The sequence below is a fragment of the Dendropsophus ebraccatus genome, chromosome 4, assembly GCF_027789765.1.
Source record: "Dendropsophus ebraccatus isolate aDenEbr1 chromosome 4, aDenEbr1.pat, whole genome shotgun sequence".
In the NCBI taxonomy this organism is placed as follows: Eukaryota; Metazoa; Chordata; class Amphibia; order Anura; family Hylidae; genus Dendropsophus; species Dendropsophus ebraccatus.
In genome coordinates this window covers 1,911,231-1,937,610 of record NC_091457.1, presented here as the reverse complement: position 1 = coordinate 1,937,610, position 26,380 = coordinate 1,911,231, and the positions used below count along the sequence as shown (strand labels likewise).

The window sequence follows — 26,380 nt, the reverse complement described above, 5'->3', positions numbered from 1 at the left end:
TAAACTACAAAACATTTGAAAAGAACAAGAAAATCTGCAAAAAATGGCCATAAGGTATATCCCTACATAAAAGCAAACATTTCCATAAAATATAAGTCTATGTAAAAAAAAAAAAAAAGTCCATAAAAATCTCCCAAAAGGCAAAAAAACATGCAAACGTTAGGCTTTTACAAGGGGCTGACACAGTAGGGATGATTTTTTGGGGTGACGCTGTATTTCTAGCAGTCAGAGACATGGGAGCAGCGGATCCATCGTCAGCTCAGTGTCTGTAACACGTAATCAGCCGGTGAGGGGGAGAGTCACCAAACCCCGGGATCTGCGCCAGAACCAGCCAAAGCTGCCCCATGGGATCCACTCTTGTTGTTTCATGGAGCTTATGTCATAGCAAAGCAGATGATTATGGAGGAGGTGAAGACGGGGCCCAGAAGTCGTCATGACTGCCCTGTATACATACACAGCAGAGGCAACACCTGCACCTTGCATCTCTGGGACATGGACTGGAGGTCACTTATGACAGTCTCACCTATAACAAGATTAGGATAACTGGGGTTTATAGAATTGGGGGGTCCTGTATGACAGAGTGAGGGTAACCACAAGATCGAGTCACATTACCAAAGATATACAGTGGTAACTCCTTTGACCTGATCAGTTCTCTACATAATGCTGAAACAGAAAAGTTCTGAAACTTCCAGTCTTTATTTTTCCTTTTCTCATCAGTTTCCACTTGCTGTTGGTAAAACCTCTCCGTGCCGTCGGTAAGTCTCTGCAGTCGATAAATCCCTGCTTGCCGTGTGTAAGTCTCTATGCACCCTCAGTAAATCCCTGCTTGTCGTCGGTAAGTCTCTGCAGTCGATAAATCCCTGCTTGCCGTGTGTAAGTCTCTATGCACCCTCGGTAAATCCCTGCTTGCTGTCGGTAAGTCACTACCGTCGATAAATCCCTGCTTGCCGTCAGTAAGTCCCTGCGCACCCTCTGTAAATCCCTGCTTGCTGTTGGTAAGTCTCTAGCGTTGATAAATCCCTGATTGCCATTGGTAAGTCTCTGCGCACCCTCTGTAAATCCCTGCTTGCCGTTGGTAAGTCTCTGCGCACCCTCTGTAAATCCCTGCTTGCTGTCGGTAAGTCTCTAGCGTCGATAAATCCCTGCTTGCCGTCAGTAAGTCCCTGCGCACCCTCTGTAAATCCCTGCTTGATGTCGGTAAGTCTCTACGCACCCTCTGTAAATCCCTGCTTGTTGTCGGTAAGTCTCTAGCGTCGATAAATCCCTGCTTGCTGTCGGTAAGTCTCTGTGCACCCTCTATAAATCCCTGCTTGCTGTCGGTAAGTCTCTACGCACCCTCTGTAAATCCCTGCTTGTTGTCGGTAAGTCTCTAGCGTCGATAAATCCCTGCTTGCTGTCGGTAAGTCTCTAGCGTCGATAAATCCCTGCTTGCTGTCGGTAAGTCTCTACGCACCCTCTGTAAATCCCTGCTTGATGTCGGTAAGTCTCTGCGCAACCTCTGTAAATCCCTGCTTGATGTCGGTAAGTCTCTGCGCACCCTCTGTAAATCCCTGCTTGCTGTCGGTAAGTCTCTGCACATACTCGATAAATCCCTGCTTGCCGTCAGTAAGTCCCTGCGCACCCTCTGTAAATCCCTGCTTGCCGTCAGTAAGTCCCTGCGCACCCTCTGTAAATCCCTGCTTGCTGTTGGTAAGTCTCTAGCGTTGATAAATCCCTGATTGCCATTGGTAAGTCTCTGCGCACCCTCTGTAAATCCCTGCTTGCTGTCGGTAAGTCTCTAGCGTCGATAAATCCCTGCTTGCTGTCGGTAAGTCTCTACGCACCCTCTGTAAATCCCTGCTTGATGTCGGTAAGTCTCTGTGCACCCTCTATAAATCCCTGCTTGCTGTCGGTAAGTCTCTGCACACCCTCGATAAATCCCTGCTTGCTGTCGGTAAGTCTCTACGCACCCTCTGTAAATCCCTGCTTGCTGTCGGTAAGTCTCTACGCACCCTCTGTAAATCCCTGCTTGTTGTCGGTAAGTCTCTAGCGTCGATAAATCCCTGCTTGCTGTCGGTAAGTCTCTACGCACCCTCTGTAAATCCCTGCTTGATGTCGGTAAGTCTCTGCGCACCCTCTGTAAATCCCTGCTTGCTGTCGGTAAGTCTCTGCACATACTCGATAAATCCCTGCTTGCTGTTGATAAGTCTCTGTGCACCCTCTGTAAATCCCTGCTTGCCGTCGGTAAGTCTCTGCGCACCCTCTGTAAATCCCTGCTTACCGTCGGTAAGTCTCTGCGCACCCTTAGTAAATCCCTGCTTGCTATTGGTAAGTCTCTGCGCACCCTCGGTAAATCCCCGCTTGCCATCGGTAAGTCTCTGCGCACCCTCTGTAAATCCCTGCTTGCCGTTGGTAAGTCTCTGCGCACCCTCTGTAAATCCCTGCTTGCCGTTGGTAAGTCTGCGCACCCTCTGTAAATCCCTGCTTGCCGTTGGTAAGTCTCTGCGCACCCTCTGTAAATCCCTGCTTGCAGTCAGTAAATGTCATACTCCATACTCATTCATGGACAGCACCCATAACACCTAGAGGTGGACCCTAACACAGTCCCAGCAGATGTGTGGAGTTAGGAGAACGAGTGGCTGGGATTCCAGCCATTAGAGTGTGAGCTCCTATATCCTAGTGACAGGATAACACATGGCAGTGACCGTATTAGTACAGATGAGTTCTCTCATACTTGGTGTGTCGCTGATCTGAAGATGTATCATGCAGTTTGTGTGACAGAAGATTAGCCTCTCGCCTACTAAGTGGGGACAGGCCTCCATTGTGAGGTGCACCCCGCCGATGAGGCTTTGCTTCATACTGGATGGGCACGTGGCCAGGAAGCTGAGGTTCAGGCTCTATGCCATACAGACAGATGGGCATATGGCAGAAGTGGGCAGAAGACTACGTATGCGCATGCATGGAGCCACAGATCATGGTATTCCCATCGGACGACATCAAAACAGAATAGGGGCTTTGGGGCCCAGATCTGTCTCATCCAACATGGAACTGGATTCACTTAAAAAAAAGATCCGAGTCGGCAGTGACCTGAGCTTCATGGGCATGAAACGTCTGTCCTGTCTGTGACCAACACCAAGCCCGCGCCCAGCGATAGCAGCAGATGCTCCTCATCATCATCAAACAAACTGGCGGAACCAGCACAGTCTACAACCCCAAACAGGTGGTGAAGACACCAGGAGGAGGCAGGAAGGCTCCAAATATCATATATATGAGAGGTCAAACTCCCCCCCACCGCCTTACATACACACAAAACAGGCACCTCCGAAACTACAGCCAAAGAAGCATCCTGCAACCAACCAGAACAGAAACTGCAGAAAAGAGCTTCCTGGCATCTACGCCATCAGGGAACCAGCCACAGAGAAGCCTCATCCATCAGGACAGGGCAAAAAGAAGGACAATGGTGGTAACAGCAGCAGTGATGATGAAGAGAGCGGCAAGAGCGCAACAACCTTACGGAATAATACTGAAGATGAAGAGAACGACACAGAAAACACAATGTAACAACAAGAAAGGCCATACAACGTTACACAACAATACAACAATGAAAAGAAAAACAATGTAATAAGCATAACAACAGAAATAATGACAGCGAAGACAACAAAATGTAACAGTAACGCCAGCAGATGGGATAGAATGTGATATCAAGGATGAAAAGAGAGCGACACAACAACAAGTAATAACAAGGAAGAAGAGAGCGACACAACGACATGTAATAACAAGGAAGAAGAGAGCGACACAACGACATGTAATAACAAGGATGAAGAGAGCGTCACAACGACATGTAATAACAAGGATGAAGAGAGCGACACAACGACATGTAATAACAAGGAAGAAGAGAGCGACACAACGACATGTAATAACAAAGAAGAGAGCGACACAACGACATGTAATAACAAGGAAGAAGAGAGCGACACAACGACATGTAATAACAAGGATGAAGAGAGCGACACAACGACATGTAATAACAAGGATGAAGAGAGCGACACAACGACATGTAATAACAAGGAAGAAGAGAGCGACACAACGACATGTAATAACAAGGAAGAAGAGAGCAACACAACCACATGTAATAACAAGGATGAAGAGAGCGACACAACCACATGTAATAACAAGGAAGAAGAGAGCGACACAACGACATGTAATAACAAGGATGAAGAGAGCGACACAACGACATGTAATAACAAGGAAGAAGAGATCGACACAACCACATGTAATAACAAGGAAGAAGAGAGCGACACAACCACATGTAATAACAAGGAAGAAGAGAGCGACACAACCACATGTAATAACAAGGAAGAAGAGAACGACACAACGACATGTAATAACAAGGAAGAAGAGAGCGACACAACCACATGTAATAACAAGGAAGAAGAGATCGACACAACCACATGTAATAACAAGGAAGAAGAGCAACACAACGACATGTAATAACAAGGAAGAAGAGAGCGACACAACGACATGTAATAACAAAGAAGAGAGCGACACAACGACATGTAATAACAAGGATGAAGAGATCGACACAACGACATGTAATAACAAGGATGAAGAGATCGACACAACGACATGTAATAACAAGGAAGAAGAGATCGACACAACGACATGTAATAACAAGGAAGAAGAGCGACACAACCACATGTAATAACAAGGAAGAAGAGATCGACACAACCACATGTAATAACAAGGAAGAAGAGAGCGACACAACCACATGTAATAACAAGGAAGAAGAGATCGACACAACCACATGTAATAACAAGGAAGAAGAGCGACACAACGACATGTAATAACAAGGAAGAAGAGATCGACACAACCACATGTAATAACAAGGAAGAAGAGATCGACACAACGACATGTAATAACAAGGAAGAAGAGAGCGACACAACGACATGTAATAACAAGGATGAAGAGAGCGACACAACCACATGTAATAACAAGGAAGAAGAGAACGACACAACGACATGTAATAACAAGGAAGAAGAGAGCGACACAACCACATGTAATAACAAGGAAGAAGAGATCGACACAACGACATGTAATAACAAGGAAGAAGAGAGCGACACAACCACATGTAATAACAAGGAAGAAGAGCAACACAACGACATGTAATAACAAGGAAGAAGAGAGCGACACAACGACATGTAATAACAAAGAAGAGAGCGACACAACGACATGTAATAACAAGGATGAAGAGATCGACACAACGACATGTAATAACAAGGATGAAGAGATCGACACAACGACATGTAATAACAAGGAAGAAGAGAGCGACACAACGACATGTAATAACAAGGAAGAAGAGAGCGACACAACGACATGTAATAACAAGGAAGAAGAGAGCGACACAACGACATGTAATAACAAGGAAGAAGAGAGCGACACAACGACATGTAATAACAAGGAAGAAGAGATCGAAACAACAACATGTAATAACAAGGAAGAAGAGGAGGAGGAGGATGGAGAGAACGGGAGAAGTTATGTGATATCACCGAGGAGGAGGAGGATGGAGAGAACGGGAGAAGTTATGTGATATCACCAAGGAGGAGGATGGAGAGAACGGGAGAAGTTATGTGATATCACCGAGGAGGAGGAGGATGGAGAGAACGGGAGAAGTTATGTGATATCACCGAGGAGGAGGATGGAGAGAACGGGAGAAGTTATGTGATATCACCGAGGAGGAGGATGGAGAGAATGGGAGAAGTTATGTGATATCACCGAGGAGGAGGATGGAGAGAACGGGAGAAGTTATGTGATATCACCGAGGAGGAGGAGGATGGAGAGAACGGGAGAAGTTATGTGATATCACCGAGGAGGAGGATGGTGAGAATGGGAGAAGTTATGTGATATCACCGAGGAGGAGGATGGAGAGAACGGGAGAAGTTATGTGATATCACCGAGGAGGAGGAGGATGGAGAGAACGGGAGAAGTTATGTGATATCACCGAGGAGGAGGATGGTGAGAATGGGAGAAGTTATGTGATATCACCGAGGAGGAGGAGGATGGAGAGAACGGGAGAAGTTATGTGATATCACCGAGGAGGAGGAGGATGGAGAGAACGGGAGAAGTTATGTGATATCACCGAGGAGGAGGATGGAGTGAAAGACGACGAAACAATATAACAGTAATGAGAATGATGTAATATAAGTAACAGCAATAATCAAATGTAAAAGCAAAAATACAATAAACATCAAACAAATAATACAATAACATGCTGACACCTCCATCTCTACCTTACACACATATAGCCACACCTCCATCTCTACCTTACACACATATAGCCACACCTCCATCTCTACCTTACACACATATAGCCATATGCTCTGTACATCTTTCCTGTAACGTCTTTGCCTTGTAAATAAAGTTGTAAAATTTTACTTGAATCTTATTTCTGCATGCTCCACTTATAATGTATGGGGGGGGGATTTATCATAACAACAACGAGGGCAACGCTACAAAGTAATAATACAATGAGGGTAACGATAAAATGTAATAATAACAATAAGGGGAAACAATACAATGTAATAATAACAATGAGGGTAACGATACAATGTAATAACAATGAGGGTAACAATACAATGTAATAATAACAATAAGGGGAAACAATACAATGTAATAACAATGAGGGTAACGATACAATGTAATAATAACAATGAGGGTAACGATACAATGTAATAACAATGAGGGTAACAATACAATGTAATAACAATGAGGGTAACGATACAATGTAATAACAATGAGGGTAACGATACAATGTAATAACAATGAGGGTAACAATACAATGTAATAACAATGAGGGTAACGATACAATGTAATAACAATGAGGGTAACAATACAATGTAATAACAATGAGGGTAACGATACAATGTAATAACAATGAGGGTAACGATACAATGTAATAATAACAATGAGGGTAACGATACAATGTAATAACAATGAGGGTAACAATACAATGTAATAACAATGAGGGTAACGATACAATGTAATAACAATGAGGGTAACAATACAATGTAATAACAATGAGGGTAACGATACAATGTAATAATAACAATGAGGGTAACGATACAATGTAATAATAACACAGAATAAAATCTTCACATTACATCAATGCGGATGGTAACCGGATGATGATGAGGATGTTATTATAATGGCGATGATGATGATGATGACAGCGCAGACAAGGTGTCGCACACACGGCGCAGATGTTGTGAATTGTCGTCCCACAAGATGTTAATGACATCACATTATCAGCCGCTAATATTTTTGCAGCGGGCGGATCTGACAGTCGCAGTGTAACACGTCGCGGAGTCACCTTGTCACATCGAATTATTTACTTGTCACCAGGACAGACTGATGGAGAATTGTGCGTGGAATTCCTGGATAATAGGCGTCTGCTGTTAACCTCTTCCTGGCCAGCTATGAGGAGTCATCCTGTATACATGGCAGAAAGAGTCCTGGAGGACAATCAGGAATATGTCCTGAAGGAGAGAAAATGGCAGCCACGGCACCCCCCCCCCCCCCCAATCGTGTGATATCACCGAGGCCACATCCGACCCCTCCGCCCGAGGACTCCCCCAGACTCCGGCCACAGAGCCAGCAGGTTACCATCTATAGTCACCACCTTCACTGCACCTACACAACGGTCAGCAGACTACAGCTCTGTTCATCCGGAGCCTCCTGCTTCATGCAAAGAATGAGTGACCTACAGGAGAGAGGAAACAGGTCTATTCTAGAGAGCTGGGGGAATCCACCAAACCACGGCAAAAGAAGAGCTTGTGTATGCAAGACAGAGATAGGGGCCCGAATACAGCGGAGAGCGCTGAGCAGGCCCAGACTAGGGCCCCAGATACAGTATATCCTGACACATCAGCCCCAGACTAGGGCCCCAGATACAGTATATCCTGACACATCAGCCCCAGACTAGGGCCCCAGATACAGTATATCCTGACACATCAGCCCCAGACTAGGGCCCCAGATACAGTATAGCCTGACACATCAGCCCCAGACTGAGGCCCCAGATACAGTATATCCTGACACATCAGCCCCAGACTAGGGCCCCAGATACAGTATATCCTGACACATCAGCCCCAGACTAGGGCCCCAGATACAGTATAGCCTGACACATCAGCCCCAGACTAGGGCCCCAGATACAGTATAGCCTGACACATCAGCCCCAGACTAGGGCCCCAGATACAGTATATTCTGACACATCAGCCCCAGACTAGGGCCCCAGATACAGTATATCCTGACACATCAGCCCCAGACTAGGGCCCCAGATACAGTATATCCTGACACATCAGCCCCAGACTAGAGCCCCCGATACAGTATATCCTGACACATCAGCCCCAGACTAGGGCCCCAGATACAGTATATGCTGACACATCAGCCCCAGACTAGGGCCCCAGATACAGTATATCCTGACACATCAGCCCCAGACTAGGGCCCCAGATACAGTATATCCTGACACATCAGCCCCAGACTAGGGCCCCAGACACAGTATATCCTGACACATCAGCCCCAGACCAGGGCCCCAGATACAGTATATCCTGACACATCAGCCCCAGACTAGAGCCCCCGATACAGTATATCCTGACACATCAGCCCCAGACTAGGGCCCCAGATACAGTATATCCTGACACATCAGCCCCAGACTAGGGCCCCAGATACAGTATATCCTGACACATCAGCCCCAGACTAGGGCCCCAGATACAGTATAGCCTGACACATCAGCCCCAGACTGAGGCCCCAGATACAGTATATCCTGACACATCAGCCCCAGACTAGGGCCCCAGATACAGTATATCCTGACACATCAGCCCCAGACTAGGGCCCCAGATACAGTATAGCCTGACACATCAGCCCCAGACTAGGGCCCCAGATACAGTATAGCCTGACACATCAGCCCCAGACTAGGGCCCCAGATACAGTATATTCTGACACATCAGCCCCAGACTAGGGCCCCAGATACAGTATATCCTGACACATCAGCCCCAGACTAGGGCCCCAGATACAGTATATCCTGACACATCAGCCCCAGACTAGAGCCCCCGATACAGTATATCCTGACACATCAGCCCCAGACTAGGGCCCCAGATACAGTATATGCTGACACATCAGCCCCAGACTAGGGCCCCAGATACAGTATATCCTGACACATCAGCCCCAGACTAGGGCCCCAGATACAGTATATCCTGACACATCAGCCCCAGACTAGGGCCCCAGATACAGTATATCCTGACACATCAGCCCCAGACCAGGGCCCCAGATACAGTATATCCTGACACATCAGCCCCAGACTAGAGCCCCCGATACAGTATATCCTGACACATCAGCCCCAGACTAGGGCCCCAGATACAGTATATGCTGACACATCAGCCCCAGACTAGGGCCCCAGATACAGTATATCCTGACACATCAGCCCCAGACTAGGGCCCCAGACACAGTATATCCTGACACATCAGCCCCAGACTAGGGCCCCAGATACAGTATATGCTGACACATCAGCCCCAGACTAGGGCCCCCGATACAGTATATCCTGACACATCAGCCCCAGACTAGGGCCCCAGATACAGTATATGCTGACACATCAGCCCCAGACTAGGGCCCCAGATACAGTATATCCTGACACATCAGCCCCAGACTAGGGCCCCAGATACAGTATATCCTGACACATCAGACCCAGACTAGGGCTCCAGATACAGTATATCCTGACACATCAGCCCCAGACTAGGGCCCCAGACACAGTATATGCTGACACATCAGCCCCAGACTAGGGCCCCAGATACAGTATATCCTGACACATCAGCCCCAGACTAGGGCCCCAGATACAGTATATCCTGACACATCAGCCCCAGACTAGAGCCCCCGATACAGTATATCCTGACACATCAGCCCCAGACTAGGGCCCCAGATACAGTATATCCTGACACATCAGCCCCAGACTAGGGCCCCAGATACAGTATATCCTGACACATCAGCCCCAGACTAGAGCCCCAGATACAGTATATCCTGACACATCAGCCCCAGACTAGGGCCCCAGATACAGTATATGCTGACACATCAGCCCCAGACTAGGGCCCCAGATACAGTATATGCTGACACATCAGCCCCAGACTAGGGCCCCAGATACAGTATATCCTGACACATCAGCCCCAGACTAGGGCCCCAGATACAGTATATCCTGACACATCAGCCCCAGACACAGTATATCCTGACACATCAGCCCCAGACTAGGGCCCCAGACACAGTATATCCTGACACATCAGCCCCAGACTAAGGCCCCAGATACAGTATATTCTGACACACCAGCCCCAGACACAGTATATCCTGACACATCAGCCCCAGATATAGTATATTCTGACACATCAGACCCAGACTAGGGCCCCAGATACAGTATATCCTGACACACCAGCCCCAGACACAGTATATCCTGACAAATCAGCCCCAGATATAGTATATTCTGACACATCAGCCCCAGACTAGGGCCCCAGATACAGTATATCCTGACACATCAGCTTCAGACTGAGGCCCCAGATACAGTATATCCTGACACATCAGCCCCAAACTAGAACCCCAGATACAGTATATCCTGACACATCAGCCCCAGACTAGGGCCCCAGATACAGTATATGCTGACACATCAGCCCCAGACTAGGGCCCCAGATACAGTATATCCTGACACATCAGCCCCAGACTAGGGCCCCAGATACAGTATATCCTGACACATCAGCTGCAGACTGAGGCCCCAGATAAAGTATATCCTGACACATCAGCCCCAGACTAGGGCCCCAGATACAGTATATCCTGACACATCAGCCCCAGACTAGGGCCCCAGATACAGTATATACTGACACATCAGCCCCAGACTAGGGCCCAGATACAATATATCCTGACACATCAGCCCCAGATACAGTATATCCCATGACACTAATATACTTTTATTATTGCATTATTATTACTCTAGTTTCATCATCAGCATGAATGAGGACTTTTCCCTCTACTTTCAATGTGATGCAGGCTCGTAGCCAGGACCAGTGCAAGACGCTTGCTGTTCCCTCGCATGATCCGTCAGAATCCAAGATTCAATTAAATAGCGAATGTTGAACTCGAGGGAATAGAAGGTGTCGGAGCCGGAGAGAGAGCCGCAATATTAGTATTAATTGTAAGAAGTTTATTAGAGCTCATTATCACGGTTATTACCGCATACCCTTCACCTCCGTGAATGCTATAGGTACCATTAATACTCCGCAGCATAGAAGCCAAGGACCCAGAGCTGTGACATTTATTGTATTACATTGTCTAAATACAGGAGAGACAAGGAGGAGCAAAGACTGCTACAGAGCCGAACATCTCTCCACCAGGTACTAAACACGACCATATTCTGTCTTATCATCCACTCACCTCCAGAGCTGCACTCACTGTTCTGCTGTTACATCATGTCTCATTCTCCAGAGCTGCACTCACTATTCTGCTGTTACATCATGTCTCCTACTCCAGAGCTGCACTCACTATTCTGCTCTTACATCATGTCTCATCCTTCAAAGCTGCGCTCAATGTTCTGCTGTTACATCCTGTCTCATCCTCCAGAGCAGCACTCATTATTTTGCTGTTACATCCTGTCTCATCCTCCAGAGCTGCACTCACTATTCTGCTGTAACATAATGTCTCATCCCCCAGAGCTGCACTCACTATACACCTGTTACATCATGTCTCATCCTCCAGAGCTGCACTCACTATTCTGCTGTTACATCCTGTCTCATCCTCCAGAGCTGCACTCACTATTCTGCTGTAACATAATGTCTCATCCCCCAGAGCTGCACTCACTACTCTGCTGTTACATCATGTCTCATCCTCCAGAGCTGCACTCACTATTCTGCTCTTACATCATGTCTCATCCTCCAGAGCTGCACTCACTATTCTGCTCTTACGTCAACAAAAGCATAGAACACTTTATCAGAATAGAATTTTTACTATTTTTCTCCACAAAATAAAGAAATAAAATGTTGTATAATATTATCACACACAAGCGCCAGGTCCGTCAGACATAAAAGAGTACAATCAGTCTAATCCCGTCTAATTCAGCTCTGCTTCATCACTGGACACTTATTGCTTGGTTGTCTGTGATGGTAAAATTACTATAATCTGCTTTACTTTGGAGGGTGCGCAATATGTTTAATTGTTATAGAGAATTCTTGCAGCAGTGATAAGCAGCGCCATCCAGTCAGCACCGCTGCATCGACTGTCTTATGGCACCCGGTCAGCAAAGGCGCCTCGGCTCTCACACAGCTTTTATGCGGCACCCGGTCAGCAACAGCCCCTCTTGCACAGCTCTCACATGACACCCGGTCAGCACTGGCGCCTTGGCTCCCGCACAGCACCCGGTCTGCACCGGCGCCTCGGCTCTCACATGACACCCGGTCTGCACCGGCGCCTCGGCTCTCACACAGCTCTCATGCAGCACCCGGTCAGCATCGGCGTCTAGACTCTCACATGGCACCCGGTCAGCACTGGCGCCCTGGCTCCCACAAACCACTCGGTCTGCACTGGCGCCTCGGCTCACTCACAGCTCTCATGCAGCACCTGGTCAGCACTGGCACCTTGGCTCCCGCACAGCACCCGGTCTGCACTGGCGCCTCGGCTCTCGCACAGCTCTCATGCAGCACCTGGTCAGCACTGGCGCCTTGGCTCCCGCACAGCACCCGGTCTGCACTGGCGCCTCAGCTCTCTCACAGCTCTCATGCAGCACCTGGTCAGCACTGGCACCTTGGCTCCGGCACAGCACCCGGTCAGCACTGGCGCCTCGGCTCTCGCACAGCTCTCATGCAGCACCCGGTCTGCAGCGGCGCCTCGGCTCTCTCACAGCACCCGGTCAGCACTGGCGCCTCGGCTCTCTCACAGCTCTCATGCAGCACCCGGTCTGCAGCGGCGCCTCGGCTCTCTCACAGCACCCGGTCAGCACTGGCGCCTCGGCTCTCTCACAGCTCTCATGCAGCACCCGGTCTGCAGCGGCGCCCCGGCTCTCTCACAGCACCCGGTCAGCACTGGCGCCTCGGCTCTCTCACAGCTCTCATGCAGCACCTGGTCAGCACTGGCACCTTGGCTCCGGCACAGCACCCGATCAGCACTGGCGCCTCGGCTCTCGCACAGCTCTCATGCAGCACCCGGTCTGCAGCGGCGCCTCGGCTCTCTCACAGCACCCGGTCAGCACTGGCACCTCGGCTCTTGCGGCGCCTCGGCTTTCACAAGGCAACCGGTCAGCACTGGCGCCTTGGCTCCCGCACAGCACCCGGTCTGCACTGGCGCCTCGGCTCTCTCACAGCTCTCATGCAGCACCCGGTCAGCACCGGCGCCTCGGCTCTCGCACGGCAATGGGTCAGCACCAGCACCTTGGCTCCCACACAGCTCTCACACGCCATCCGGTCAGCAGCGGTGCCTCGGCTCTCGCACAGCAGCCATACAACCCTAACTTCAGGGGCTGGGAAGAAGCGGATTTGCCGATCACTCTGGAATAATTAGAACATGTCAGTAAGAATTAATTTCCTCATTTTTCAAAAGGATACAGAGAAATTACCATGTTATTATATGACGGGGGCCCCACGAGGATTGGAGTAAATTTAATTTCTAGCGCAGCCCACACAACAAATTAAAGTCATAAATAAGATGGAAGCAGCAGGACGCAGAGCATATGTTTATGGCGATGACTGCAGCCCGGGGACCGCGCACCACCATCTTCAGCTCATTTTATGGAAATCAGGCAGACACCGTGTATCTGAATGACAGCACGCGCTAATGGGGCCCCTGCCATCCGGAGGCCCTACCGTCCCCGCCACCGCCTTATCATTCAGCGCTCGTTCCTCACACGCCCCGAGCCTTCACACCTCAACTGATAATTGAGGAAGAAAAAAGACATCGAAAAATTAAATAAAATCTGTCGAACATTTTGGAGTTTTTGAAGTTCTCAGACCCAGACAGGTGTCAGGATCAGAGTCTTGGGGTTTATTATAGACTATACGAATGTCTGGCACACCTGGCGCACCCCTCCATGGCGTCTGGAAGAACAAACCCTTCTTCGGCCTCATTCACACTTGTGACATTAACACGGATGAAATACGGATGCACAATGTAGATACAGGTATTCATTCCCTTTCTGGTTCTGTGTTGTAGTTATTGTAGCTCCCTATAAGTCGTCCATTGTCTTTAGTCTTCCTTCTGCTTTCGCCCTGTGATCTCTTATACTTGTTCCATTTTCCATGCAAAAACAGAACGTGTTTCTGAAGGTGTAAAACGGATGCATTGTGTATGGAAGAAACATTTGTATAAAAAGTATATTAAAGTGAATAAAACAAAATGCATAAAAGACAATAATAAAAATAAGGATGTGTGAATGAGCCCTTCCAGGTGAGGGGATATAGAGAAGACTTCCCAGGCAGACGACTTATACTGACAACGCATCATTTTTAGTCTAAAATAATAAAAGCCTAAATGTCTACAATGTCAGCGTAAATCTACAAGGGGATCTGCTCAGAAGACCTTTACTTTTCCACAGGAGGAATGAACGCTGCTCAGATAAGGTGTTTCTACGCCGAGACGACAGGACGTAAAGTTAATACATCTGAGGTAGATTCAGTCACAAATCAAGTAAATCCTAGTCCCATCCTGCACAAATGCACTTCACTTCTCTAGTATACATTATTGTAAAAAAAAAATTGAAAAAAGTGTGTGCAATGCATAAAACATTGTATAATACATAATACGACCCATTCCAGCAAATATATAAAAATCCCAACAGGCTTGTAGCGGTTCCTCAAAGTTACTGAATAATTGGCGGTGATTGATTATCCCTGTGGTGACATCATCCTTGTGTATGGCTGAAATAGTAGATCCCATTGACCACTGTGCCTGGATATCATATCTAGCAGCAATACCATCTCCACATTGTCTTACAAAGCTTCTATCGTTACTATTCTTATTCTGCGTGTCCGTTCTTTGTCCGGTAGTGGAGGAGGATTTGCTAAGACATGAAGAGGCCTCGGTAACTCATGATGCACCAGTCACTTTTCTACTAAACTCGTGAGACCGTCCAAGGCCTGACACCGATCTGGAGCGTGCACAATGCAGCTCTGTGGCCGGGCGTAAAGACGCGGGCGGGAGGCAGCACAGTAATCGGAATAATATACCTCATGAGCTCCGGGGAGTTAATCTTGGTAAGTCTTTGACAGCTTCTTCCCTGACATCACCAGTCAATTAAACAAGGTGGGCGTATGGAGACATTACTAATCGAGCCCCTATCAGCCGGATCCTGGCACGTACTAAGAAGACGGGCTCCATAAGACGCCATCGTGGGGAGAAGACGCCGGGCACACATGTTGGGCCTTTCTTATCTCTATGACACATACCTTTCCACACCAGCAAACGGGCAGACTCCTCCTCACACATCTCATATACTTGGCTTCCTAAGGCCTTGTGCACAACTAGATAAGATTCTACATGAACAAATAACATCCAAACCCCACTGATTTCGATGGAAAATACATCCTTTAGTGCTAACGCCAATACATGTTTTTTCAGACACAGATTTTAAAATATGCAAAAAAGTTTTGATCATTTAATTTCTGACGCTCACGATTGCTAGAAAGGGTGGGCAAAAGTGCTCAGTAAAAGTGTGCGTCATAAAAAAAACTTTTGCCACGTCATACAGACATCAAAGAGGCATGTTGAACGTTTTGATCAGTCCAGGTCTGAGCTGGGAGAAGACTGCACTAAGCTCCCTCAGTCCTCTCCCGGCTGTGTGTCACTTTGGGTTCCTAATGTAAGTCTATGGAGCCCGACTCTTTTCACCGACACGGAGGGGGGAGCGGACACTCCGACCCAGTCCGCTCAAAGCTTTCGACATGTCTCTATGACACGTCAAAGTTTTTTTTTTTATGATGACAGTGAAGCTTTTAGCCTAGGACGTAAAAGAAAGACCCCTAGCCAGGTGCTTCTGTTTATTCTAGTGATCGGTGGTGGTCTAAGCACTCAGACCTCGGCCAATCAAAATTATAGACATGTCAAAACTTTTTCAAATGACAGCTTCGCTTTAAATTTAAAAAAAAAAAAGTTTTTTCCCCCATTGATGAGACTTTGAAAATCTACATTTAAAAAGTTACAAAAAAAAAAAAGTGTCAAAACAAACATGCCTAAAATTCACAATTTTCCACGTGAAATTTAGATGTGGATATTGATTCAAAAAATATCTAAAGAGTTGTTCATGTAACAGCCATGTGTGCAGAGCCCTAGGGTCTGGCTGGATTTCATAAGGTTAGAGGTGTGCACGGGATTCACTAAGGTTCCAAGGTGGTTTTCATATGGTATTTCAAGGAAAAAGCGTCATAGCGGATGCTCTGTGTCCAGTAGGCTGGATGGCGTGAAGATTACGACAATATAGAAGAAATAAGTGTCATGGCGGACGCTGTGTGTCCGGTAGGCTGGATGGCGTGGAGATGACAGCAACATAGAAGGAATAAGCGTCATGGCGGACACTGTGTGTCCCGTAGGCTGGATGGCATGGAGATTACTACAACATAGAAGGAATAAGCGTCATGGCAGACGCTGTGTGTCCAGTAGGCTGGATGGCGTGGAGATTACTACAACATAGAAGAAATAAGCGTCATGGCGGACGCTGTGTGTCCAGTAGGCTGGATGGCATGGAGATTACTACAACATAGAAGGAATAAGCGTCATGGCGGACGCTGTGTGTCCAGTAGGCTGGATGGCGTGGAGATTACTACAACATAGAAGGAATAAGCATCATGGCGGACGCTGTGTGTCCAGTAGGCTGGATGGCGTGGAGATTACTACAACATAGAAGAAATAAGCGTCATGGCGGACGCTGTGTGTCCAGTAGGCTGGATGGCATGGAGATTACTACAACATAGAAGGAATAAGCGTCATGGCGGACGCTGTGTGTCCAGTAGGCTGGATGGCATGGAGATTACTACAACATAGAAGGAATAAGCGTCATGGCGGACGCTGTGTGTCCAGTAGGCTGGATGGCATGGAGATTACTACAACATAGAAGGAATAAGCGTCATGGCGGACGCTGTGTGTCCAGTAGGCTGGATGGCGTGAAGATTACGACATCATAGAAGGAATAAGCATCATGGCGGACACTCTCTGTCTGGTAGGCTGGATGGCATGGAGATGACTGCATGATAGAAGGAATAAGCATCATGGCGGACGCTCTGTGTCCGATAGGCTGGATGGCATGAAGATTACTACAACATAGAAGGAATAAGCGTCATAGCGGACGCTCTGTGTCCGGTAGCCTGGATGGCATGGAGATTACTACAACATAGAAGGAATAAGCGTCATAGCGGACGCTCTGTGTCTGGTAGGCTGGATGGCATGGAGATGACTGCACCATAGAAGGAATAAGCGTCATGGCGTAAAGTCCAGGATGGTGTAAGTGTTGACTGGATACTGTATACTGGATGTAACGGTGCACAGGGAATCTCATCCCGACTGTCACCCTCAGTCTTTACCGGATTAGTGTTCGCCGTGATGCAAGGAGTTGCTCAGGTAAGATAAACTTTGGCTATATTTGTGCCAGAGTTGTCAGAAGTCGAGGTGTTAACGATGATTGGATAGAGCGGGTCACTGCCTTATCTGCCCGGATAGGAATCAGATGATTCTGGAGAAGAAGTCTTAATTGAAATGATTAATTACTGTAACAAGCCTCCGTTCTGCCGCCACCGCCGCACAGCTGCAAAGGAAAGATATTAATTTGTTATTTTCTTGGTAATTTGGTTGATGAGGATCCAGAAGAAAACAGGTTTTTAAAAATCAACTTTGTCTGTATATTTAGCTGTGAACGATGAGAGCGGCGTTCTCCGGAAGCCTCATCCTGACAGTCGGGTTCATTGTCCTTCTACTAAAATAAGGAGGTCACACATTAGCGAAGATTTTTTACTACAGAGTCCTAGAGGAGCCATCATAGCTGGAAGAGACCCCCGCATGGCCTAACATTCCCTACTGAGGCAAGGTGGGAAAACTACAACAAATCCACAGCACATTCGCAACACAAATAGACATTGTGTGAACTTAAAAAGCAGGACGACTGCTGCAAAGTTTCTACAGATCGCATCCACTTTGTTGCTGCTGTAAAATGTGCGACTTTCCCTGTGCTTTGTGCAAATATTTGGGAGCACTGACAATTCTTTGCACTAGTTTCCTGATAAATTTCCTACATGTGAATTTGTTGCAAATTACCTGGAGCGTTTCTACCCCTAAAGTGTAAAACATAAAAAACTAAAAACAATTAAAGGTAAAAGGTTGCAGTGAGGGAAGGGGGAAGGGTCGTAAAAATCATTCTATAGGGGTTAAAGACTGCAGAACTTGACACGTACTTAAGAAAAACTTCACATTCCTTAAAGTTTCCTATGAATGCTGGTGGGGGCCAATACTTCTGCGACCATTCTGCGCTTCCATCAAGGAGAAAAAAAAAAAAAAAAAAGAAACATTTAACTTGTGGTCCTAAATGTAACATTGTATTGGTGGACACTTTGATGTAATACAGTGTGTCACTGGATGAACAGACCAGAGGAAACATTTTACCAGTTTCTGAGGAAGCCACGGCCGTCGTTGATCCTTTCAGACATCTCATGAGACGGATACGTCAAAAAAAGATTTTTACATTTTTATTTTTCTAATGGAGTAAAGTTGAGGAGATAAAGTCTAGAAATGGTAAAAGTGCTCCCGTCGTCTCTCACAGAACACAGACATGTGGCCGTGCTTGGAGGAAATCTCAATAATTACATTTCGCTTTGTGAGTTGTTCTTTTTTTTCCCCTTTTTCTTCCTGTCAATCTGACACCTAACGCTGACTCCACTAAATTGCCAATATAGATTTCAAGAAATATTTTAGCGGATCCATTGAATCGCCAGAGGTTATTCTCATTAAAACCAAAATGACATGGCGTAATTAGTTGTAAATAAGAGCGATGAATTAAATAAGGCCCCCGACCCTTCGGGTGCGAGGCTGTGATTCCCATCTGTTGGCAATTGTGTAATTCAGCTCGACGCGGATGCGCAGGACGAGAGGATGACAAACGGGGCGCTCGGAAATAAATCTCTTATTAGTTGAGTGAAGTACACTGACAAAGGATAATTTATTCTTATTTAAACTGCTCTCAACAAATTCAGGTGTTTCCAAATGAGAGCACAGAAGAGTGATTAAATGCATCTGATAACAAGGCGCACATCGCTGGAATTACTGACGGCCTCATTTTATGATTAATTAAACATGTAGATTAAAGTTGCAAAAGAATTTAGATTAATGAGCAAGTTAAGTCTTGCTGATATAAATGAATAGGGAATTGGATGCTCTGCGGAACTTTATAAACATGCATTCGATAATGAGAGAGACAAGGCTACATGTTCAGTCGTGGCCACGGGGGCCTCCGACGAGTCGCTCTTTTTTAACGTGGTTTGACAGCTTTCAAATAACATCCTACTAGAAGCTGCAGCCTGGCTTGTCGCTGGAAAGCAGAAGCGGCGTGGCGTGCTCCGCTTACACCCATCCTGGCTCTCCCAGGGAATGACCCCCGCTGCAGCGGCCGCTCGCAGCAATTACTGCCTCAATTGTTCTCTGGATGCCGAATGCTTTCCCTGGGTAAACACGGCTCCGCCGCTCACATTACACCGGCGTCACCTCTAAATAACTCAATAAAGCGCGCTCCGGGACTGAACGGCTCGCCGTGCTCCGCACAGACGCCGGTGTCTCACTCAATGCAGAACTGGCACGAACGTTTCGACTGGAGTTTTATAACAAGAAAACATGCGAGTGAATGGATCTATGGACTGACGGCATCATCTCGAGATCCATTCATCAGTTACTTTGTATCACTAGGTGCTGAACAAAGAAAGACCGGGGGAAAGTTTCTAAGCAGGGGGCCGGTCCAGTCCTCCGCCAATAAACTTTCAGTAGTGTACCAGATGTCTGAATTTGGGGGAATTTACTAAACTTTGTTATAAACTTCAAGCAGATTGGTAACTTTTCCTCAGTTTTCTCATTTTCACCACTAAATAATATGAAGCTTAGTTTCCTGCAGTCTGAAACCCTCCATTCATGTAATACAAATAATGCCAGAAATTCACTGAAAATCGGCCAATTTTCAGCTTTCGTTTTACAGCACAGCCACGTTTATTAAGACGTTTGTGCATCTCACTTTAAGATCAAGACTGAAGAATCTAATGGAAAATTCCCTCGTTTGATGTCAATGAATGAGAAATGCCCCAAACGGCTGAATACTGGTCACAGCTGAGAGTTTGTTACAATATATCCAGTACAGACAATATACTGCGACTACAAATCTCTCCTGTCCTGAACTCCAGCCTGGCGGCTCGTACCTAGACGCAGCTCTAAAAAGCATCAGATCACAAGAAGAATTCAGAGACTGCAGGAAGATTCCCGCTGACTTCTTAAAGGGAACTTGTCACTCTGACAATGCTCTCCAATGTACAGATATCATGTAGTGGAGCAGAAGCGGAGCGGAATAATATACAGATTGTTGGGGAAACAGTGAGTTGAACTTGTGATTTAGTCATTTAATACACTGATCATTATGGGCCTAAGAGTCCAGAGGGCGGTGTCACCAATTAGGACCAACCCCGCCCCCTCTTTCCCCCCAACTCTACAATAGTTAACATTGGAACACTGGGCCTCATTTCCTAACTATCCGTCACCTTTAAGCCGTTTTGCGGTCGTCTTTTTCACGCCAACTTCATTAATGTGTCTGTCGCCCTATGAACATCTGAGAGATTTCTCACAGGACAAAACTAAAAGCCGACCATGCCGCCACACTAAAAGGGACCGGCTTCCAGAATAAAGGACAGCTTAGTACATCTGTCCGTTGTGGTAAAAAAGTGACGCTTTGTCAGGTTTTTGGACAAACTGTTTCACACGCCTTTAGTAAATTTGTCGGTCCACGGAAAAAAAAAAAAAAACACAACACTTGGCTGTCGGGAACACCTTAGTAAATCAGCCCCAATAAGTCTAATAGAAAGCTCTGGAACCTTTCACTTAGAAAACATCGGGCACCGGCCCTTTAAGGGCCATGTAAACTTTAAGAATCAAATTAATTATCTGACTAAACACCATTTTATGTACACAGCTCAAATGCCGTGTTATGTTTTAAAAAAATTTACTGAATTTTTCTTAAATTTAAACGCAGCGGAGGAAAAAAAAAAATCTAGATGTAAATCTGAAGAAATCCTTCAGAAAATTATATTCAAGCAAAACGATGGCCCCGAAGGCATATACCTCACTAATACGGACTAATAAAGCACTGGCTAACAGGAAGTTGTATAGTCCTCTCCCTGTCAGTGTTGTCTCAGCAGCTTCCTGGCTCCTCCTTACCAAGACAAGGCAACATCTTCTGCAGGAGGTTGGGCTGCATCTTGTCTCTGAGCTCAAGCCCCGCCTCCTGAGTGATGTCATCACTTCTGAGTAGCCCCTACAGCTTCATTACCATCTCCCTGCGATATACATATTTATTGGGTTATTAAGGGAAGAATGAGGCATATTTACAGCATGATGTCTGAACAATGCCAAAGGCAAAAGGAGCCCACAGGGAATTAATACAGCATATGCAGCAGAGTTACTGACTGCAATGCTAACATACTCTGTGATTACTCTGGGCAGGGAACTGTCAAAAGAACTGAAGCGAAGCAATGCATTCTGGGTACAGTAGTACTGAGCAACTGCTCAATAGAGATGAGCGAACTGTTCGGACTTTTGGTCAGAAAGCAGTTCGCTCTCTCGTCACGCCTGTGATCCCGGCCGCATAGTTGCGCTCCCGGGAATATGTGGCCAGGATATTCCAGGAAATCGATGTCGAAATCCCTGGAATATCCTGGCCGCATATTCTCGGGATCGCAACTATGCGGCCGGGATCACAGGTGTGACGAGAGAGCACCGATGCCGTCGGACCAAAAGTCTAACGATCCACTCATCTCTACTGCTCAACCAGGAATTAGTGAGGGGACATGGCCGTAAAGAGGGCTAGACACAGTATTGTAAGAGCTGGGTTAGACAGGGAAGCAATACTATGCGCTTGTGCAGCATTTAAGGTTGTAGCTAAAGGGTGGGATGGAAGAAGACAGAAGGGGGGTAGATGCATTATTACATAATAATATACGGGACTGGGGGCGGCACGGTGCAGGTGTATTCTGAAAAGGTGACAGCAGAATAATGGGGCTTGCTCCGCATGATGTATTCCCTCAGAGAGCCTCGTCTTTTTCGATGCGGTCACATTACATAGTAAAGGGGAAGCTCCAAATGGTTTTCTGTCCCTGGTCCAGACGTAAAATGGAAATGTGCGACGATTCCAGAGCCAGCGACCCCGCGGGAATTCTCCGAGCACTTAGGAAAAGTTTAATTGGGATTGTGATGCAAAGTTTCTTTCCCTTTTGCGTTGTTTTCATCCATAAAATTCTACACTGGAGAGTGGTTGCTGGGTACTTCCACTGGACAGGACTCTGCGTCCATAGAATTCTACACTGGACAGTGGTTGCTGGGTACTTCCACTGGACAGGACTCTGCGTCCATAGAATTCTACACTGGAGAGTGGTTGCTGGGTACTTCCACTGGACAGGACTCTGCGTCCATAGAATTCTACACTGGAGAGTGGTTGCTGGGTACTTCCACTGGACAGGACTCTGCGTCCATAGAATTCTACACAAGACAGTGGTTGCTGGGTACTTCCACTGGACAGGACTCTGCGTCCATAGAATTCTACACTGGAGAGTGGTTGCTGGGTACTTCCACTGGACAGGACTCTGCGTCCATAGAATTCTACACTGGAGAGTGGTTGCTGGGTACTTCCACTGGACAAGACTCTGCGTCCATAGAATTCTACACTGGAGAGTGCTTGCTGGGTACTTCTACTGGACAGGACTCTGCGTCCATAGAATTCTACACTGGAGAGTGGTTGCTGGGTACTTCCACTGGACAGGACGCCGCGTCCATAGAATTCTACACTGGAGAGTGCTTGCTGGGTACTTCTACTTGACAGGACGCCGCGTCCATAGAATTCTACACTGGAGAGTGCTTGCTGGGTACTTCTACTGGACAGGACGCCGCGTCCATAGAATTCTACACTGGAGAGTGCTTGCTGGGTACTTCTACTTGACAGGACTCTGCGTCCATAGAATTCTACACTGAAGAGTGCTTGCTGGGTACTTCCACTGGACAGGACTCTGCGTCCATAGAATTCTACACTGAAGAGTGCTTGCTGGGTACTTCCACTGGACAGGACTCCACATCCATAGAATCGCCACACTTGCACACTGCACTACATGGAACATGCTCCAATACATTTAGCACAGTTCTTATACCCCTAAACAGAATTTGCTTTACCATCTCAGTAAGGTCCCTGCAGGCTGCCGGGGGAGGGGGGGGTGATCAGAGAGTCCGGCCCACCATCCAGTAACAGGGTGGTAAATGGAGCAGGAGAAGAGCGGCAGTGAGCGGAGTGAGTTATAGGGACCGCGGGGACTTGTAAAAATAATGATTGGGACAATATATAACACTCATTAACCCCACAATAGCATGATAGATAGATAGATAGATAGATAGATAGGAGATAGATAGGTAGGTAGGTAGATAGATAGATAGATAGATAGATAGATAGATAGATAGGAGATAGATAGATAGATAGATAGATAGATAGATAGATAGGAGATAGATAGGTAGGTAGATAGATAGATAGATAGATAGATAGATAGATAGATAGGAGATAGATAGATAGATAGATAGATAGATAGATAGATAGATAGGAGATAGATAGGTAGGTAGATAGATAGATAGATAGATAGATAGATAGGAGATAGATAGATAGGAGAAAGATAGGAGATAGATAGGAGATAGATAGATAGATAGATAGATAGATAGATAGATAGATAGATAGATAGATAGGAGATAGATAGATAGATAGGAGATAGATAGATAGATAGGAGATAGATAGATAGATAGATAGATAGATAGATAGATAGATAGATAGGAGATAGATAGATAGATAGATAGATAGATAGGAGATAGATAGATAGATAGGAGATAGATAGATAGATAGATAGATAGATAGATAGATAGATAGATAGATAGGAGATAGATAGATAGATAGATAGATAGATAGATAGGAGATAGATAGATAGATAGATAGGAGATAGATAGATAGATAGATAGATAGATAGATAGATAGATAGGAAATAGATAGATAGATAGATAGATAGATAGATAGATAGATAGATAGATAGGAGATAGATAGATAGATAGATAGATAGATAGGAGATAGATAGATAGATAGGAGATAGATAGATAGATAGATAGATAGATAGATAGATAGGAGATAGATAGATAGATAGATAGATAGGAGATAGATAGATAGATAGATAGATAGATAGATAGATAGATAGATAGATAGGAGATCGATAGATAGATAGATAGATAGATAGATAGGAGATAGATAGATAGATAGATAGATAGATAGATAGGGGATAGGAGATAGATAGATAGGAAATAGATAGATAGGAGATAGATAGATAGATAGATAGGAGATAGATAGGAAATAGATAGATAGGAGATAGATAGGAGATAGATAGGGGATAGGAGATAGATAGATAGGAAATAGATAGATAGGGGATAGGAGATAGATAGATAGATAGATAGATAGATAGATAGGAGATAGATAGATAGAAGATAGATAGGAGATAGATAGATAGGAGATAGATAGATAGATAGATAGATAGATAGATAGATAGATAGATAGATAGATAGATAGATAGATAGATAGATTTCCCGTCACTCTCCTGGATCTGGCGGGTTGATCTAGATGATCTCCACGTCCCGGGTCCCAGCAGATCCCCATCAAATAACCAGCTTAAGAGGCTGCTGAAGTGTGTGCGGATGAGGCTGCGGCATCTGTTCACTGGACGACTCCTCCATATTCATCCGGAATGTCCCAGACACCTCTTCACACTGCAGACTATTACACCCCTCGCTGTCCTGCAGATTATTACACCCCTGACCTCTCATCTGCTCAACATTGGCTTGCAGACTATCACACCCTTAGCTGACAGGGTATTGTCTGCAGCCAGAAGTTACAGACACCTATAACCTTTGTGAGCAGACCGTGGCCCTGTTGGAGGAGGGTGAGGTGACTAGGACAGTGTCTGGCGTCTCGCTGCCCCCGGGTACCCCTTTACATAGCTGTTCATACTCCATATAAATCCCTCCACTCCCCTCCCTGAGGCCGCTCCAGATCTGCTGCATGTAAATGAGAGCTTTCACTTTATAAAGCAGGCAGGATGACATCGCACACACCCGCTGCGAGACTTTCTGTCACCGCTCGTTCCCCGCACCGACCAGCAAACGTGTGGGGAGCACAACCGAAACTGGGCCGGGCCGCGCTCAGACTCCAGCCTCAGGTTTCCAGAGTAGGAGTGACGGAGCGGACCCCAGCGGTATCCCAGGCAGAGTCCCCACTTGGCCATCGGACAGAGGGGATTGGTGGTCGGGGGACACTTCTCTGGCATTCGGCTTACCACCTCACCACAAACGGCACAGCTTCCCCCCACTCTTTGTTGAGTAGGATCCATGTCTTTACGTTGATCTTCCTCCCAAAATTCTTCTCTCTCTTTCTTGTGTGTTTCCCCCTCAATTGGATCGGCTTTTGGGATCCTTCTATTGGCGGGGGAACCCTCCTAGAACCAGTCTTGCTGGGATCCTTCTATTGGCGGGGGAACCCTCCTAGAACCAGTCTTGCTGGGATCCTTCTATTGGCGGGGGAACCCTGCTAGAACCAGTCTTGTTGGGATCCTTCTATTGGCGGGGGAACCCTCCTAGAACCAGTCTTGCTGGGATCCTTCTATTGGCGGGGGAACCCTCCTAGAACCAGTCTTGCTGGGATCCTTCTATTGGCGGGGGAACCCTCCTAGAACCAGTCTTGGTGGGATCCTTCTATTGGCGGGGGAACCCTGCTAGAACCAGTCTTGTTGGGATCCTTCTATTGGCGGGGGAACCCTCCTAGAACCAGTCTTGCTGGGATCCTTCTATTGGCGGGGGAACCCTCCTAGATCCAGTCTTGCTGGGATCCTTCTATTGGCGGGGGAACCCTCCTAGAACCAGTCTTGCTGGGATCCTTCTATTGGCGGGGGAACCCTGCTAGAACCAGTCTTGTTGGGATCCTTCTATTGGCGGGGGAACCCTCCTAGAACCAGTCTTGCTGGGATCCTTCTATTGGCGGGGGAACCCTCCTAGAACCAGTCTTGCTGGGATCCTTCTATTGGCGGGGAAACCCTCTTAGAACCAGTCT

The 26,380-nt window shown here is 46.7% G+C and overlaps 1 protein-coding gene across 8 annotated transcripts in view; it reads right to left on the bottom strand.

The window, feature by feature from the left end:
* Positions 1-26,380, bottom strand: part of SOX6 (SRY-box transcription factor 6) — a 425,495-nt gene that overhangs the window by 350,283 nt on the left and 48,832 nt on the right. The window lies entirely within an intron of this gene.